Genomic DNA, 13,321 nt, shown 5'->3' with positions numbered 1-13,321 from the left:
ATAGACACACACACACACACACACACACACACACACAGACACACTTTAGAAAGAAAAACATAAAAACATAGTTGGATAACTTATACTACCTGTGGAGGGCAGATTCTAAGATGGCCCCATGACCATCTATTGCTTCTAACCAATAGAATATGGTGAAGGTGATGGGATGCCATTTGTGATTGCATTAAGTTATAAAAGCCTCTCTTGCTAGCAGATCCACTCTAGAGTCTCTTCCTCTTCTCCTTTCTGGCCATGTTGAGGAAGCTCATGTAGCAAGGAACTGGGGAGGCCCCTTGAAGCTAAGGGTGCCCACCAACAGCCAAACAACAAAAAACTGAAGCTCTCAGTTTCCGTTTGCTAACTACCATGTGAGCTGGAAAGCAAATTATTTTTCAGTCCAGTCTCCAGATAAGAGTCCAGCCCTGGCTTATATACACCTTGACCGCAGTCTCTGAGATGCTTCACAGAGGATTTAACTAAACCATGCCTGGCCTCTTGACCCACAGAGACTATGAGATAATAAATATGTGTGTGTTAAGCCTCTACATTTTTCTTTTCTTTTTTTTTTTTTTTTTTTTTTTTGAGACGAAATCTCGCTCTGTCGCCCAGGCGCTGAAGTGCAGTGGCACGATCTCGGCTCACTGCAAACTCCACCTTCCAGGTTCAAGTGATTCTCCTGCCTCAGCCTCCCAAGTAGCTGGGATGACAGGCTTGCGACACCATGCCCGGCTAATTTTTGTATTATTTATTTATTTATTTATTTTTGAGATAGAAACTCACTCTGTCACCCAGGCTGGAGTGCAGTGATGCAATCTCGGCTCACTGCAAGCTCCGCCTCCCAGGTTCAAGCGATTCTTCTGCCTCAGCCTCCCAAGTAGCTGGGACTACAGGCATGTGCCACCATGCCCGGCTAATTTTTATATTTATTTATTTATTTTTTTAAGTCAGGATAACATTTCACCATATTGGCCAGGCTGGTCTCGAACTCCTGACCTCGTGATCTGCCTGCTTCTGCCTCCCAAAGTGCTGGGATTACAGGCATGAGCCACTGTGCCTGGCTAATTTTTGTATTTTTAGTAGAGACGGGGTTTCTCCATGTTGTCCAGGCTGGTCTCAAACTCCTGACCTCGAGTGATCCACCCGCCTCAGCCTCCCAAAGTGCTGGGATTACAGGTGTGAGCAACCACACCTGGCCAAGCCTCTAAATTTGTAGTAATTTGTTATGCATCAGTAGATAACTAATTACACTATCTGATGTCAAGATTTATTATATAGCCACAGTAATCAAGACAGTATGGTATTTGGCATAAAGAGACACGCGGAACAGAATAGAGTCCAGAAATAGGCCCAGACATACATAACCAGTTGATTTTCAACACAAGTGCTAAGGCAATTTAATGGAGGCAATGCTTTCCACAAATGATGCTGGAACAATTGGATAGCCATGAGCAAAAAATTGAATGTTGATCTTTACCTTTCACCATACACAAAAATTTGCTGGAAATGGATTAGGGACTTGCTGGGCATGGTGGCTCACATCTGTAATCCCAGCGCTTTGGGAAGCCGATGCTTGAGGCCAGGAGTTCAAGACCAGCCTGGGCAACATAGCAAGACTCCATCTGTACGGAAAAAAAAAAAAAAAATTAGCCGGGAGTGGTGGTGTGATCCCAGCCACTCTGGAGGCTGAGGTGGGAGGATGGCTTGAGACTGGAAGGGCGAGGCTGCAAGCTGCAGTGAGCTATGATGGCACCACTGCACTCCACTCTAGCCTGGGTGACAGAGTGAGCCATTTCTCCAAAAAAAAAAAAAAAAAAAAGAAGGAAATGTTTAAAAGACTTTTATAGACAAATGGTCATAGCAATTTCATTTGTAATGGCACCAAGCTGAAAACAACCCCCCAAATGTCCATCAACATGTGAATGAATATACAAATTGTCATATATCCATACAATGGAGCACACTCAGCAGTAAAATGGAACCAACTTTTTTTTTCTCCTTTCTTATTGGGAAAAGTGATGGTCAGGTCCAGGGAGACGAACTATTGATTTACACAAAAACATAGGTGAATCTCAAAATACTTGTAGTGAGTGGAACAAGCCAGACCCCCTCTCCCCCAAATTATTCCAGTTATATAAAATACTATAAAATGAAAACTTATCTATGGCGACAGAAAAGAGATTAGCAGTTGCAGAGGGAAGGGCAGAGGGGGACGAGAGGCAGGAAACAGAGGCAGGATTAAAGTTTGGCGGGGAATGAATAGGGTCGTTATATTGATTGTTGTGAAGGTTTCATGTGTGTATATTTGTTTCAAAACTCATCAGACCGCACACTTTAAACGTGTGTAGTTTTTTTTTTAGTTTCACTCTTGTTGCCCAGACTGGAGTGTAGTGGTGCGATCTCGGCTCACTGCAACCTCCGCCTCCCGGGTTCAAGCGATTCTCCTGCCTCAGTCTCCCGAGTAGCTGGGACTACAGGTGTCTGCCACCACGCCCGGCTAATTTTGTATTTTTACTAGAGACAGGGTTTCGCCATGTTTGTCAGGCTGGCCTCCAACTCCTGACCTCGGGTGATCCACCTGCCTCCGCCTCCCAAAGTGTTGGGATTACAGGCGAGAGCCACTGCGCCCGGCCATGTGCAGTTTATCGAATGTCAGTTATGCCTTAATAGAAGTTGGGGCCTTGGGTAGCGGAAGAACTCAAACTTCCGGCAGACTCGAGGATCTAAATTTACGGACGGAGGGAGGAGCTAGGTCGTGCATGCTCAGTCCTTCCTCTACGTTCACCAATCAGATGCTAGTTGCGTGTGGCGTGGGTGGAGCCAAATGTGGACCTGTGAGGACGCCACGTGAGAGGGAAGCCCGTGAGGCAAGCGCCTCAGGAGTGCGTGAGGCCCACGCAGAACTCGGGGAGCCTTTTATCCTGAGGACATAGGGGAATAATTGGAAGACTATATTCAGGCAAGTAATTTAATCCGGTGTGCATTTTAAAGCAGCAGTTTGTAGCTGTGTTGAAAATGGGCTCAAGAGCGTGGGGAACGACCTGTTGTTGGCAGGCTGTGGAGATATTTATATATTTTTCTTTAATTTTTAATTTTTATTTATTTAATTTTTTTTTCCTGTCAGCCTTCTCTTAAACCGTGGACTCTAGAGGGAAAGGACCTCATGTTTATCACCCAAGCGTTCCTGCCCTACGTGTACCCCTCCGCCTGTGGCTGGGAGTCCATATGTTTTTGTTGAAGGGGTCGACTAATCTCAGGTCACACTGCTTGTTAGAGCTTGGATTCAAATCTAGGTCTTTTTGTCGTCAAAAGAAAAAGAATATAACATTTTTTGTTGTTGTTTTTTGTTTTTTTTTTTTGAGACGGAGTCTCACTCTGTCGCCCAGGCTGGGGTGCAGTGGCGCCATCTGGACCCACTGCCAGCTCCGCCTCCCAGGTTCACGCCATTCTCCTGCCTCAGCCTCCCAAGTAGCTGGGACTATAGGCGCCTGCCACCACGCCCAGCTAATTTTTTGTATTTTTAGTAGAGACGGGGTTTCACCGTGTTAGCCAGGATGGTCTCGATCTCTTGACCTCGTGATCCGCACGCCTCGCCTCCCAAAGTGCTGGGATTACAGGCGTGAGCCACCGCGCCTGGCCATATGTATGTTATAAAGGAGAGTATTTGAACAGACACCTATTATCCACCATTCATTTTATCTCCTCCCTACTGAGAGAGAAAATGAATATTATTTTTACCCTTATTTTGGTTTTTTACCTTTATCTTTTGAGATATTCTGTGTGCTACTTCATAATCCATTCCCATTCTTTCCCCTCTGGGATGTAACTACCATCTTGTCATTTGAGTTTACCCTTGCTTTTTCTGTATTGTTTAATATGTATATTTGTATCCTTAAACCACATAGTTTACTTTTGCATAGTTTTGAATTTTACAAATTAAGAGTCATACCATAAGCATTCTTCTGCAGCTTGTTTGTTGTCACTCAGTATCATGTTTCTGAGATTTATGTATATCACAATTCATGTATCTGTTCTATTATGGATGGATTTAGTGTAGTTTTCAATATTTTGCTATTACAAACAGTGCTGCTAAGAACATTCTTGTGCCTATCTCCTCTTGGCAATGCAGAAGATTTTCTGTAGTGGAATTGCTGTTTTACAGGGTGTGCACGTCTTCAACTTTACCAAAGAGTGTTGGTTGTACCAGTTTACACTCTCACCAACAGTATCTAATAGTTCTCATTATTCTACCTCCTTAACTTTTGCCTGATTTAGTGGGTGAAATTGATGTCTCATTGTGGTCTTTGTATTTTCCTTATAAATAATGAGATTAGGCTGGGCGAGGTGGCTCATGCTTGTAATCCCAGCACTTTGGGAGGCCGAGGTGGGTGGGTCGCCCGAGATCAGGAGTTCGAGACCAGTCTGGTCAACATGAAACCCCACCTCTACTAAAAATATAAAAATTAGCCGGGTATGGTGGCGCACACTTGTAGTCCCAGCTACTCAGGAGGCTGAGGCAGGAGAATCACTTGAACCCGGGAGGCAGAAGTTGCAGTGAGCAGAGATCTAGCCACTGCACTCCAGCCTGGCGACAGAGCAAGACTCCGTCTCAAAAAAAAAAAAAAAAAACTTTAAAAACATGATTTTTAGCCTGGGTGTGGTGGCCCATGCTTGCAATCCCAGCACTTTGGGAGGCCAAGGTGGGAGAATTGCTTGAGTCCAGGAGTTTAAGACCAGCCTGGGCAACATAGTAAGACTCCATCTCTATAAATAAATAATGATTTTTGCCCTTTTCTTCTGTGAAAGAGCTGTAAATGACTTTTGCCTTAAAAAAAAAAATAATTGTTGCCTGGGTGCTGTGGCTCACGCCTGTAATCCCAGCACTTTGGGAGGCCAAGGTGGGTGGATCACAAAGTCAGGAGTTGGAGATGAGCCTGGCCAGCGTGGTGAAACCCCACCTCTACTAAAAATACAAAAAATTAGCCAGGCATGGTGGCATGTGCCTGTAGTCCCAGCTACTGGGGAGGTGAGGCAGGAGAATTGCTTGAACCCGGGAGGTGAAGGTTGCAGTGAGCCAAGATCACACCACTGTACTCCAGCCTGGGCGACAGAGCAAGACTCCGTCTCAAAAAAAAAAATTGTTTTTCTTTTTATTTTTCTTAAGCACATCTTAACAATATGATGGTTTTTCTTTTGAGTTGTAGTTATTTATATATTGAATACATATCATTTGATGGTTATATGTATTGCAAATACTTGTTCCTAGTTTTTGCCTTGTCTTTGCTTTATTTGTAACCTCTTTTGACGACCTTTTTTATTTCGTTCTTTTTTTTTTTCGAGACAGGGTCTCACTCTGTCACTCAGGCTCGAGTGTAGTGGTGTGATCATGGCTCACTGCAACTTCCACCTCCCAGGCTCAAGTGATCCTCCCACCTCAGCCTCCTGAGTAGCTGGGATTACAGGCATGAGGCACCATACCCAGCTAACTTTTTAAATTTTTTTGTGGAGACAAGGCCTCACTATGTTGCCCAGGCTGGTCTTGAACTGCTGGGCTGAAGCAATCCTCTCACCTCGGCCTTCCAAAATGTTGGGATTGCAGGCATGAGCCACCACACCCAGCTGAATTTAAGTTTTTTTTTTTTTTTTGAGACAGGGTCTGGCTGTGTCATCCCTGCAGGAATGCATTGGGTCACAATCTTGGCTCACTGCAATCTCTGCCTCCCAGGCTCAAGCCATCCTCTGGCCTCAGCCTCCTGAGTAGCTGGGACTACAGGAGTGTACCACCATACCTGGCTATTTTATTTATTTTTTGTAGAAGCAAGGTCTCACCATGTTGACCTGGCTGTTTTTGTACTCCTGGTCTCAAACAGTCCTCTCAGCCTCCCAAAGTATGGGGATTATAAGTGCAAGCCATCACACCTGGCCTAGATTTATTTTCCTGCTATTTAGGATTTTTACCTGGTGAGACTGGCCTGTCATATTCCTTTCTTGTACAGTTCTCGTTGGTTTTGATATCAAAATTATACTGAGTTGGGGAGTGTTCCATCTTCTGTTCACTGGAAAAGTTTGTATAAGACTGAAGTGTTCTGGCCAGGCGCGGTGGCTCACGCCTGTAATCCCAGCACTTTGGGAGGCTGAGGTGGGTGGATCACGAGGTCAGGAGATCGAGCCTATCTTGGCTAACACAGTGAAACCCCATCTCTACTAAAAATACAAAAAAATTAGCCGGGTGTGGTGGCGGGCGCCTGTAGTCCCAGGTACTTGGGAGGCTGAGGCAGGAGAATGGCATGAACCCGGGAGGCAGAGCTTGCAGTGAGCCAAGATTGCACCACTGCACTCCAGCCTGGGCGACAGAGCGAGACTCCATCTCAGAAAAAAAAAAAAAAAGACTGAAGTGTTCTGTTGTTCCTTGAACATTTGGCAGAACTCACCTGTACCATTTGAATTTTATTTTTTGTGGGAAGATTTTAAACTAATGACTCAATTTCTTTTTTTTTTTTTTTGAGACGGAGTCTTGCTCTGTCACCCAGGCTGGAGTGCAGTGGCATGATCTCGGCTCACTTCAGCCTCTGCCTCCCAAGTTCCAGCGATTCTCCTGCCTCAGCCTCCTGAGTAGTTGGGATTACAGGCATGTGCCATCACACCCGGCTAATTTTTGTATTTTTAGTAGAGACAAGGTTTCACCACATTGGCCATGCTGGTCTTGAACTCCTGACCTCAGGTGATCTGCCGATCTTGGCCTCCCAAAGTGCTGGGATTACAGATGTGAGCCACCGCGCCTGGCCCGACTCAATTTCTTTAATCATCCTAGCTAAGCCATTTTAGAATGGTTTGAAAGTTTTATTTCTATTCTTTTTAATTTTATTTCTATTCTTTTTTTTTCTTTTAGAGACAGGGTGTGGCTCTGTCGCCCAGGCTGGAGGGCAGTAACATGATCATAGCTCACTGTAACCTCAAACTCCTGAGCTGAAGTGATCCTCCTTCCTCAGTCACCTGAGAAGCTAGGACTACAGTGATGTACCACTGTGCCCAGCTAATTTTTAAATTTTTTTTTGGAAACAGAGTCTTGGTATGTTGCCCAGGCTAGTCTTGAACTCTGGGCCTCAAGCGATTCTCCCACTTCAGTCTCCCAAAGCACCAAAGCACTAGGATTATAGGTGTGAGCCACCATGCTTGGGTCTATTTCTGTTCTTTTCAGTTTTTTTTTTTGTTTGTTTGTTTGTTTGTTTGTTTTTGTGATGGGGGCCTTGCTATTTTTCCCAGGCTGGTCTTGAACTCAGGGCTCTGGTGATCCTCCCACCTCAGCTTCCCAAGTAGCTAAGATTACAGGATTGTGCCACCATCCCTGGTTACTTGTTTTTTTTTTTTTAATTGGAGTATTACTGTCTATGCTTAGCAAAGTCTAAAGTTAATCAATACCTTTATCCTTGTCCTAAACAGTACAAGGATCTCTAGAACACTTTAGCTCTGATCACCCCATCTCCCAACTTACATGCTGTTGACCAGTATTTTAGTTCTGTCCCATTAAAAAAAGAATCTCTCTCTTTTTTTTTTGGTATAAAAAGTTTTATAACCAAGCTGTATGGACATTAGGGGACTTAGGTCTTAGCAGCAGGCCACTGGATATGTCAAAACTGATTGCTTACTCTAACACCTCAGACCACTGGTAGCACTGGATGTCCTGGAAGCTCTTCTTAATGGGCTGTATTGGTCAAGAGTAGATCTCACTCATCTCGATGATGGTGGTGAGTTGAGATAACTTATATCGTGGTGATAGTCCTTCAGTTGTTTTGTTTCATACCAACTCTTGGTTTCATAGCTATAAGCTTTTTACAATAAAGGCAAATTTCCTCTTTCAGTTTCTTGTTGCCCCCTCTGGTCTGTTGAGAGCACTGTGATATAACTTAGGGGTATGACCAATCAGTCTTCCTGATTTTTCAGTCTGTCTTGACAGTTCTTTCAAAAGCCTCTCTTTTCCCGATCAGCTTCACCTCTTTTCTCGTGAAAGAGTACTTTTCCTAGATCAAAGTGATGTTTTTGCAATCCTTTTTTTATCTAATTGCAGGAAAGCTTCAAATCTAGTCTTGTCAGCTTCTTCAGTGCTCTCCAAATATCCCTCCATACTTCTTGACCACTTATATCAAATACGCATACCTTGTCTTATCATGCTTTGCTTTACTGCACTTTGCAGATACTGTGTTTTTTTTGTTTTGTTTTTACAAATTGAAGGTTTTTACCAACTGTATATCAAGCAAGTCTGTTGGTGCCAAATTTCCAACAGCATGTGCTCAAATTGTGTCTTTCTCACATTTTTGTAAATCTCATGATATTTCAAATGTTTTCATTATTACTGTATCTGTATGGCAATCTGTAAGCAGTGACCTGTGATGTTACTATTGCAATTGTTTTGGGGCACCATGAACCATGGCCAAATAAGATGGCAAATTTGATCTATCAATGTCATGGGCTTTGTTATTGTTTTAGAGACAGGGTCTCATTCTGTCACCGGGGTTGCTGAAGTGCAGAGGCATGATCATGGCTCACTGCAGCCTTGACCTCCTGGGCTCAATCGATCCTCCCACCTCAGCGTCCTGAGTAGCTGGGACTACAGGCATGCACCACCATGCCTGGCTCATTTAAAAGTTTTTTGTTGTTGTTGTAGAGATGGAGTCTCACTATAGTGCCCAGGCCGGTCTCAAACTCCTGGACTCAAGTGATCCTCCTGCCTTGGCCTCCCAAAGTGCTGGGATTATGGGCATGAGCCAATGTGCCCAACCTTATGTGTATTCTAAATGCTCCATGACAGGCCACTCCACCATCTCTCTCCCTCTCCTTGGGCCTCCCTATTCCTTGAGACACAACAATACTGAAAGTAGGCCAATTAATAACCCTGCAATGGCCTGTAAGTATTCAAGTGAAAGGAGGAGTTGCACATCTCTTGCTTTAAGTCAGAAGCTAGAAATGATTAAACTTAGTGAGGAAGACATATAGAAAGCTGAGAAGGCCAAAAGTTAGGCCTGTTGCACCGCACAACTAACCAAATTGTTCCCAATGCAAAGGAAAAGTTCTTAAGGAAATTAAGAGTGCTAATCCAGTGAACACATGAATAGTAAGAAGCAAAATAACCTTATCTGATATGGAGAAAGTTTTAGTGATCTGGAAAGAAGATCAAACCAGCCATAACATTCCCTTAAGCCAAAGCCTAATCCAGAGCAAGGCCCTAACTCTCTTCAATTCTGTGAGTGCCAACAGAGGTAAGGTAGCTACAGAAGAAAAGTTTGAAGCTAGCAGAGATTGGTTCATGAGGTTTAAGGAAAGAAGCCATCTCCATAACATAAAAGTCGAAGGTGCTTATGTAGAAGCTGCAGCAAATTAGCCAGAAGATCTAACTAAAATAATTGATGAGAGTGGCTACACTGAACAAAAGAGTTTCAGTGTAGATGAAACAGCCTTCTGTTGGAAGAAGATGCCATCTAGAACTTTCATAGCTAGAGAGAAATCAATGCCTGGCTTCAAAGCTTCAAAGCACAGGCTAACTCTTTTATTAGGGTCTAATGTAGCTGGTGACTTTAAATTGAAACCAGTCCTCCGTTACCATTATGAAAAGCCTAGAGCCTTTAAGAATTATGCTGTGTCTACTCTGCCTGTGCTCTATAAGTGGAACAACAAAGCCTGGATGATAGCACATTTTTTTTTTTTACAGCATGGTTTACTGATTTATTTATTTATTTTTTGAGACAAAGTCTCGCTTTGTCGCCCAGGCTGGAGTGCAGTGGTGCGATCTTGGCTCACTGCAACCTCCACCTCCTGGGGTCAAGTGATTCTCCTGCCTCAGCCTCCTGAGTAGCTGGGATTAAAGGTTCATGCCATCATGCATGGTTAATTTGTGTATTTTTAGTAGAGATGGGGTTTCACTATGTTGGTCAGGCTGGTCTTGAACTCCTGACCTAGTGATCTGCCTGCCTCGGCCTCTCAAAGTGCTGGGATTACAGGCATGAGCCACCGTGCCCAGCTGGTTTACTAAATATTTTAAGTCCACTCTTTAGATCTACTGCTCAGAGAAAAAGAGTTCTTTCAAAATATTACTGCTCCTTGACAGTGCACCTGGTCACCCAAGAGCTCTGATGGAGTTGTACAAGGAGAATAATGTTGCTTTCATACCTGCTTACACAACATCCATTCTGTAGCCTATGGATCAAGGAGTAATTTCAACTTTTAAGTCATTATTTAAGAAATACATTCCATATACAATGATTCCCATAATGGATCTCGGCAAAGTAAATTGAAAACCTTCTGGAAAGGATTCACCATTTTAGATGCCATTAAGAACATTCATAATTCATGGGAGGAGGTCCAAATATCAACAAAAATAAGGGTTTGGAAGACATTGATTCCAACTGTCATGGATGACTTTGAGGGGTTCAAGACATCAGTGGAGGAGATAATTGCAGATGTGGTGGAAACAGCAAGAGAACTAGAATCAGAAGTGGAGCCTGAATATGTGACTGAATTGCTCAAATCTCATGATAAAACTTGAACAGATGAGGAAATCCTTTTTTTTTGTTTGTTTTTTGTTTTTTTTTGTTTGAGACGGAGTCTCACTCTGTTGCCCAGCCTGGAGTACAGTGGTGCGATCTCGGCTCACTGCAAGCTCCGCCTACTGGGTTCACACCATTCTCCTGCCTCAGCTTCCCGAGTAGCTGGGACTACAGGCGCCCGCCACCATGCCCAGCTAATTTTTTGTATTTTTAGTAGAGACTGCGTTTCACCGTGTTAGCCAGGATGGTCTTGATCTCCAGACTTCGTGATCTGCCCACCTCGGCCTCCCAAAGTGCTGGGATTACAGGTGTGAGCCACTGTGCCCGGCTGGAAATCCTTCTTATGGATGAACAAAGAAAGTGATTTCTTGAGGTGAAATTGACTCTGGTGAAAGTGCTGTGAACATTGTTGAAATGTCAACAATATATTTAGAATATTGCATAAACCTAGTTGATATGGCAGTGACAGTGTTTGAGAGGATTGACTCCAATTTTGAGGGAAGTTCTACTGTGGGTAAAATGCTATCAAACAGTATTGCATGCTATAGAGAATTTTGTTTTTTAAGAGACAGGCTTTGGCTGTGTCCCCCAGGCTGGAATGCAGTGGTGCAGTCATGGTTCACTGCAGCCTCGACCACCTGGGCTGGGCTTAAGTGATCCTCCTGCCTCAGCCTCCTGAGTAGTTGGGACTTCAGGCATGCTCCTCCACACCTGGCTAATTTTTCTATTTTTTGTAGAGAGGGGATCTTACTCTATTGCCTGTGCTCATCCAGGGCAGCCTGTCCAAAGCTGCTAGGCTTTCCTGTTCTGCCAGGCCAAGTTTAGGGTTTTGGGGCCTTCATGTGTGCTAGAGAAGATGCAGGAAAATAGGCTTGATCTGGGTCAGTTCAGTTTCAGGCTGGGTGAAACTGAACCGTGAATCTGCATAGAGTGTCAGAACCAGGGACAGCTCCTCCTGTCACCTTTGCTGCCTTTCCCCTGGCTTGGGCTAGGGAGCGAATGGGCAGATTTCGTGATGGTATACTTCTCTAGCTTCTTTTCTCAGTGCTTCTTCCTTCCATTTTTATGCCAGAATATTACTACTGATAGTTCCTGGTGTAATGTGCTATTTCTCACTTCATACTTTCTGTTAATGCTGCTTAGTACACCTTTCTCCCATCTTTCCTTTGCCTGGCTAATTCCTGCTCATCCTCACAGGCCTGTTTAAGTAGATATCTCTTCTATGTAACCTACCCTGATTATCCCAGACTAGATTAGACATACCTCCTCTTAGTTCCCATGTCGCCCATGTGCCTCTGTCATTACACTTAAAGTTTCATTGAAATTATCATCTATACTGTCCAGTACAGTGGCCACTAACCACATGTATTAAGCATTTGAAATGTGGCTAGTCTGAATTGAGATGTGTTATGTGTAAAATACACACTGAATTTCAGACTTACATAAAAATATAAAATATTAGTAATTTTTTTTTTGAGAAGGAGTCTTGCTCTGTCACCCAGGCTGGAGTTCAGTGGCATGATCTCGGCTCACTGCAACCTCTGCCCCCTGAGTTCAAGTGATTCTTCTGCCTCAGCCTCCCCAGTAGCTGAGTAGCAGGCGAGCGCCACCACGCCCAGCTAATTTTTGTATTTTTAGTAGAGATGGGGTCTCACCATATTGGCCAGGCTGGTCCTGAACTCCTGACCTCATGATCTGCCCACCTCGCCTTCCCAAAGTGCTGGGATTACAGGGGTGAGCCACTGCACCCGGCCCAATATTAGTAATTTTTATATTGCTATGTTGATTTGGGGGGTTAAATATATTACTAAAATTAATTTCACCTGTTTCCTTTTTATTTTTATTTATTTATTTATTTTTTGAGATGGAGTCTTGCTCTGTCACGCAGGCTGGAGTGCAGTGGTGCAGTCTCGGCTTATTGCAATCTCTGCCTCCCGGATTCACGCCATTCTCCTGCCTCAGCCTCCCGAGCAGCTGGGACTTTAGGCACCCACCACCATGCCCAGCTAATTTTTTTTGTATTTTTAGTAGAGATGGGGTTTCAACTTGTTAGCCAGGACAGTCTCAATCTCCTGATCTCATGATCCTCCCGGCTCGGCCTCCCACAGTGCTGGGATTACAGGTGTGAGCCACCACGCCCGGCTCCTTTTTAATTTTTATAACATAGCTAAAAGAAATTCTAAAATTACATATTTAGCTTATATGATACTCCTGTTGGACAGCACTGATATATGTATTTGTTTCTTCTTAGCGGTATGGACTGGCTCAATTACATCCTTGTATCTTTGAATTTCTGGGGCACACTACGTGGGGATGGGTAGGGATACCTGATGCTCATCCTCAGAACTTGGAGGCTGGAGTAGCAAATGTCCAATAGACATTATTACATTATTTTCCGTCCAGGAACTCGGCCTCTTTCTCTTCTTAACTCAGGTTATTTTGTATTTCTTCTTATTGGTTCTTTAGATTTTCTCATACAAATCACAAACATCTCATGAAGTTTATTTCCAAGAATTTTGAATTGGATATTTTACCATATAGTTTCTAATTAGTTATTACTGGTACCAGCAGTGAATGCTACAGATTTTTGGTTATTTTTTTGAATCCTTTAATCCTTTTACTTATTTAATCTGTTAATTATACTACATTGATTTCTTTTTTTCCTCAGTTTTTTTTTTTTAACATTAAAAGAGGAAAATGTAGATTGGGATGCAAACTTTTCTCAGGCCATTCTTATTATATGGGCTCCAGGAAATTCTTTGTATAGAGAAGATATCTAAGTAGAA

Source organism: Pan paniscus, chromosome 1 (genome assembly GCF_029289425.2).
Source record: "Pan paniscus chromosome 1, NHGRI_mPanPan1-v2.0_pri, whole genome shotgun sequence".
NCBI lineage: Eukaryota > Metazoa > Chordata > Mammalia > Primates > Hominidae > Pan > Pan paniscus.
This window is presented reverse-complemented; position numbering follows the sequence as displayed.